This window comes from Phalangium opilio, unplaced genomic scaffold, assembly GCF_054372755.1.
Source record: "Phalangium opilio isolate 3A_F unplaced genomic scaffold, DU_Popi_V2 ptg000209l_1, whole genome shotgun sequence".
NCBI lineage: Eukaryota > Metazoa > Arthropoda > Arachnida > Opiliones > Phalangiidae > Phalangium > Phalangium opilio.
This window is the reverse complement of record NW_028324217.1, coordinates 12,219,199-12,225,143: the sequence shown is the minus strand read 5'-3', so window position 1 is coordinate 12,225,143 and position 5,945 is coordinate 12,219,199. Positions and strand designations below refer to the sequence as shown.

The window sequence follows — 5,945 nt, the reverse complement described above, 5'->3', positions numbered from 1 at the left end:
AAATTACTTTATTTTCCACTTCACCATCCCTTTAATGAACGTCTGATTTGTTTCAAAGTATTGCGCCAAAAGACCAATCATATATATATGCATAAAGTGTCATAACATCTAACGAGCATTATTACGACAAAGATTCGATACTCGATTATGAATTATCGCCAATCTAAAAAAGTTTGCCAGATTTTGAATAAAGGCTGATTACTCGTGACCTATTCATCCGAATTGAATTTGGTGAACACTTTTCAAATATGAATCGACCCCAAGGATTCCGAAAATCGCATTTGTATCCTCGAGAATCCAATATTTTCAAAGTTGATAATTTTGACATTTCCGGTTTCCGGTATAAGTATGCAAAGGTCAACTTTGGAACGGGTAAAATATGAAAGAGAAATGCAAAACTTTTATAACGCACTTTATTCCAGAGCGCTAGCTTGAATAGTTTTTGAAATATAGTAAAATATGTGCGAAAAACGCAACGCGCTAAGACTTTTTTAACAGTCTGTACCTACCAACGACGTTCCATTCTATTTTTGTTATAAATATCGAATGTTTTTCAAAAGCAATAGTTTCTTTTTAACCAGAAGAAAACTAACGACAGTCGACGCCATTTTAGTTGTTTACTTCCGACTGAAAGGCAACTCTGCAATCTAGGCTCATGCTACCGCCCAGCTGGTATGTAAACAAAGGAGCGGGTGGAGCAGCGGGAACAAACGCTTTTGGCAGACGCGATTTTTTTTAGACGCGAGAAGAAGATTCGACTTTCAACTTCAACTTTCCGCTTTGAGCTTAACTCTCGAACGTGTAAACGAGCCTTTAACCGAAAGGTTGGTGTTTCGAGCCCATCCAGGAGAGGTGTTGTGGGGTCTCAGATGTAGCGTAAAAAGTCAAAACTTTTCCACAATACGTAACAACCATATAATATCTGAGCTTCCGCGGCTCAATGGTTACCGCGTTCGGCTGTTAACCAATAGGTTGGTGGTTCGAGCCCACCCGGGGAACGGTTTTGTGGGATCTCAAATGTAACGGAAAAAGCCAAAGTTTTTCCACAAAACCTGACGACCATTTAATTTTTGGGCTTCCGTGGCGCAATGGTTAGCGCGTTCGGCTGGTAACCGAAAGGCTGGTGGTTCGAGGCCACCCGTGAGAGGTGTTGTGGGGTCTCAGATGTAGCGTGAAAAGTCATAACTTTTCCTCAATACCTGACAACCATTTAATTTCCGAGCTTCCGTGGCTCAATGGTTAGCGCGATCGGCTGTTAACCGAAAGGTTGGTGGTTCGAGCCCACCCGGGAGAGGTGTTGTGTGGTCTCAGATGTAGCGTGAAAAGTCATAACTTTTTCACAATACCTGACAACCATTTAATTTCTGAGCTTCCGTGGCGCAATGGTTAGCGCACTCAGCTGTTATTCAAAAGGTTGGTGGTTCGAGCCCACCCGGGAGCAGTGTAGTGAGGTCTCAGATGTGACGTAAAGGTCAGAGTTTTTCCACAATACCTGACGACCATTTAATTTTTACGTGGCGCAGTGGTTAGCGCGTTCGGTTGTTAACCGAAAGGTTGGTGGTTCGAACCCACCCGGGAGAGGTGTTGTGGGGTCTCAGATGTAACGTAAAAAGCCAAAGTTTTTCCACAATACCTGACGAACATTTAATTTTTGGGCTTCCGTGGCGCATTGGTTAGCGCGTTCAGCTGGTAACCGAAAGGTTGTTGGTTCGAGCCCACCCGGAAGAGGTGTTGTGGGGTCTCAGATGTAGCGTGAAAAGTCATAACTTTTCCACAATACCTGACAACCATTTAAGTTCCGAGCTTCCGTGGCTCAATGGTTAGCGCGTTCGGCTGTTAACCGAAAGGTTGGTGGTTCGAGCCCACCCGGGAGAGGTGTTGTGGTCTCAGATGTAGCGTGAAAAGTTATAACTTTTCCACAATACCTGACAACCATTTAATTTCTGTGCTTCCGTGGCGCAATGGTTAGCGCGCTCAGCTGTTATTCAAAAGGTTGGTGGTTCGAGCCCACCCGGGAGCAGTGTAGTGAGGTCTCAGATGTGACGTAAAGGTCAGAGTTTTTCCACAATACCTGACGACCATTTAATTTTTACGTGGCGCAGTGGTTAGCGCGTTCGGTTGTTAACCGAAAGGTTGGTGGTTCGAACCCACCCGGGAGAGGTGTTGTGGGGTCTCAGATGTAACGTAAAAAGCCAAAGTTTTTCCACAATACCTGACGAACATTTAATTTTTGGGCTTCCGTGGCGCATTGGTTAGCGCGTTCAGCTGGTAACCGAAAGGTTGTTGGTTCGAGCCCACCCGGAAGAGGTGTTGTGGGGTCTCAGATGTAGCGTGAAAAGTCATAACTTTTCCACAATACCTGACAACCATTTAAGTTCCGAGCTTCCGTGGCTCAATGGTTAGCGCGTTCGGCTGTTAACCGAAAGGTTGGTGGTTCGAGCCCACCCGGGAGAGGTGTTGTGGTCTCAGATGTAGCGTGAAAAGTTATAACTTTTCCACAATACCTGACAACCATTTAATTTCTGTGCTTCCGTGGCGCAATGGTTAGCGCGCTCAGCTGTTATTCAAAAGGTTGGTGGTTCGAGGCCACCCGGGAGCGGTTTTGTGGGATCTCAAATGTAACGTAAAAAGCCAAAGTTTTTCCACAATACCTGACGACCATTTAATTTTTAGGCTTCCGTGGCGCAATGGTTAGCGCGTTCGGCTGTTAACTAATAGGTTGGTGGTTCGAGCAGGGAGGAGAGACTTGAGAGGGAGTGTTAAAGTGAATAGGCGCGTTCGTTCGCTTTCCTGGCTAAACTCGTCTCTATCTGGCGCTGACTCGGGGACTCATCGCGGTGTCCGCGCGCATGCGTCAAATTTAAAAACCGGCTTTGAACTAGAAGGGGAAGGTCGTGTTTGCATTTCTGCCATGGTTAACTATAAGAAGTGTTGTTTTATAATTGTTCAAGTAACCCTAAGTATTTAACAAGACCCGACATGGTAAATATCGTTTTCAAACCATTTCCCAAACCAAAAACAAAGCTTGAAATTTATTGAAAGTGAATAGAAGCTCGTAGAAATCGGTCTTCCACAAGCTAATATCCATCTTTTACATTTTTCTATCTGGGTTTTTGGCTTTGGAAACGCGTGGAAGGATATTCCTTTGATATATTTTTCAGCGAATACCTTGAATCATTCCTACAACCGTTACAAAAACAATTTGGCATTTTATTAAGCCTCGGTTTCCTCCCAACAGACGTTGATTGTTGGTTGAACAGAGTGAGTGGGGCAGCAGTCGATGGAAGCGGAAGCTGGCGCTGGCGGCCATGGCCAACTTAGGAGTTGATCTAAGTTGGCCGTGTGGCGGCAGATAGAATTTTTAAATTCTCCCTGCTGGCGGTAGTAAACGACGTCACTCGCGCCTGCGCGTTAGCTAAAATTGAGGAACGGAGATAAAAATTCCTACCCCCCACTTTCTTTCCTATTTGCCACTGTATGACGGTTTTTTCAGCATAACATCAAAACTCCCTCTAACGTTCCTTACTCCCTGGTTCGAGCCTATTCGGGAGTGGTTTTGTGAGGTCTCTGATGTAACGTAAAATGTCAGAGTTTTTCCACAATACCTGACGACCATTTAATTTTTTGGCTTCCGTGGCGCAATGGTTAGCGCGTTCGGCTGTTAACCGAAAGGTTGGTGGTTCGAGCCCAACCAGGAACTGTGTTGTGAGGTCTCAGATGTGACGTAAAAAGTCAGAGTTTTTCCACAATACCTGACGAACGTTTAATTTTTGGGCTTCCGTAGCGCAATGGTTAGCGCGTTCAGCTGGTAACCGAAAGGTTGGTGGTTGGAGCCCACCCGGGAGAGGTGTTGTGAAGTCTCAGATGTAGCGTGAAAAGTCATAACTTTTCCACAATACCTGACAACCATTTAATTTCTGAGCTTCCGTGGCGCAATGGTTAGCGCGTTCACCTGTTAACCGAAAAGTTGGTGGTTCGAGCTCACCCGGAAGAGGTGTAATGGGGTCTCAGATGTAGCGTGAAAAGTCATATCCTTTCCACAATACCTGACAACCATTTAACTTCTGAGCTTCCGTGACTCAATGGTTAGCGCGTTCGGCTGTTAACTAATAGGTTGGTGGTTCGAGTCTATCCGGGAGCGGTGTTGTGAGGTCTCAGATGTAACGTAAAATGTCAGAGTTTTTCCACAATACCTGACAACCATTTAAGTTCCGAGCTTCCGTGGCGCAGTGGTTAGCGCGTTTGGCTGTTAACCAAAAGGTTGGTGGTTCGAGCCCACCCAGGAGAGGTGTTGTGGGGTCTCAGATGTAGCGTGAAAAGTCATAACTTTTCCACAATACCTGACAACCATTTAATTTCTGAGCTTCCTTGGCGCAATGGTTAGCGCGCTCAGCTGTTATTCATAAGGTTGGTGGTTCGAACCCACCCGGGAGCAGTGTTGTGAGGTCTCAGACGTGACGTAAAAAGTCAGAGTTTTTCCACAATACCTGACGACCATTTAATTTTTGGGCTTCCGTGGCGCAGTGGTTAGCGCGTTCGGCTGTTAACCGAAAGGTTGGTGGTTCGAGCCCACCCGGGAGAGGTGTTGTGGGGTCTCAGAAGTAACGTAAAAAGCCAAAGTTTTTCCACAATTCCTGACGAACATTTAATTTTTGGGCTTCCGTGACGCAATGGTTAGCGCGTTCAGCTGTTAACCGAAAGGTTGGTGGTTCGAGCCCACCCGGAAGAGGTGTTGTGGGGTCTCAGATGTAGCGTGAAAAGTCATAACTTTTCCACAATACCTGACAACCATTTAAGTTCCGAGCTTCCGTGGCTCAATGGTTAGCGCGTTCGGCTGTTGCCCGAAAGGTTGGTGGTTCGAGCCCACCAGGGAGAGGTGTTGTGTGGTCTCAGATGTAGCGTGAAAAGTCATAACTTTTCCACAATACCTGACAACCATTTAATTTCTGAGCTTCCTTGGCGCAATGGTTAGCGCGCTCAGCTGTTATTCAAAAGGTTGGTGGTTCGAGCCCACCCGGGAGCAGTGTTGTGATGTCTCAGATGTGACGTAAAAAGTCGGAGTTTTTCCACAATACCTGACGACCATTTAATTTTTCGGCTTCCGTGGCGCAGTGGTTAGCGCGTTCGGCTGTTAACCAAAAGGTTGGTGGTTCGAGCCCACCCAGGAGAGGTGTTGTGGGGTCTCAGATGTAGCGTGAAAAGTCATAACTTTTCCACAATACCTGACAACCATTTAATTTCTGAGCTTCCTTGGCGCAATGGTTAGCGCGCTCAGCTGTTATTCAAAAGGTTGGTGGTTCGAGCCCACCTGGGAGCAGTGTTGTGAGGTCTCAGATGTGACGTAAAAAGTCAGAGTTTTTCCACAATACCTGACGACCATTTAATTTTTGGGCTTCCATGGCGTAGTGGTTAGCGCGTTCGGCTGTTAACCGAAAGGTTGGTGGTTCGAGCCCACCCGGGAGAGGTGTTGTGTGGTCTCAGATGTAGCGTGAAAAGTCAGAGTTTTTCCACAATACCTGACGAACGTTTCATTTATGGGCTTCCTTAGCGCAATGGTTAGCGCGTTCAGCTGTTAACCGAAAGGTTGGTGGTTCGAGCCCACCCGGGAGAGATGTTGTGGGGTCTCAGATGTAGCGAGAAAAGTCATAACTTTTCCACAATACCTTACAACCATTTAAGTTCCGAGCTTCCGTGGCTCAATGGTTAGCGCGTTCGGCTGTTAACCGAAAGGTTGGTGGTTCGAGCCCACCCGGGAGAGGTGTTGTGTGGTCTCAGGTGTAGCGTGAAAAGTCATAACATTTCCACAATACCTGACAAACATTTAATTTCTGAGATTCCGTGGCGCAATGGTTAGCGCGCTCAGCTGTTATTCAAAAGGTTGGTGGTTCGAGCCCACCCGGGAGCAGTGTTGTGAGTTCTCAGATGTGACGTAAAAAGTCGGCGTT

The 5,945-nt window shown here is 46.4% G+C and overlaps 4 non-coding genes across 4 annotated transcripts; all 4 read left to right on the top strand.

Moving 5' to 3' along the window:
- The first annotated feature begins 1,077 nt into the window (after positions 1–1,077).
- Positions 1,078–1,147, top strand: TRNAT-GGU (transfer RNA threonine (anticodon GGU)). The gene has a single exon. It is a non-coding gene; the product is annotated as a tRNA-Thr (tRNA).
- A 508-nt stretch (positions 1,148–1,655) lies between these two features.
- Positions 1,656–1,728, top strand: TRNAT-GGU (transfer RNA threonine (anticodon GGU)). Its single transcript has one exon. It is a non-coding gene; the product is annotated as a tRNA-Thr (tRNA).
- Positions 1,729–2,234: 506 nt separating this feature from the next.
- TRNAT-GGU (transfer RNA threonine (anticodon GGU)) lies at positions 2,235–2,307 on the top strand. Its single transcript has one exon. It is a non-coding gene; the product is annotated as a tRNA-Thr (tRNA).
- Positions 2,308–3,774: 1,467 nt separating this feature from the next.
- On the top strand, positions 3,775–3,847 carry TRNAT-GGU (transfer RNA threonine (anticodon GGU)). The gene has a single exon. It is a non-coding gene; the product is annotated as a tRNA-Thr (tRNA).
- The last annotated feature ends 2,098 nt before the right edge of the window (positions 3,848–5,945 follow it).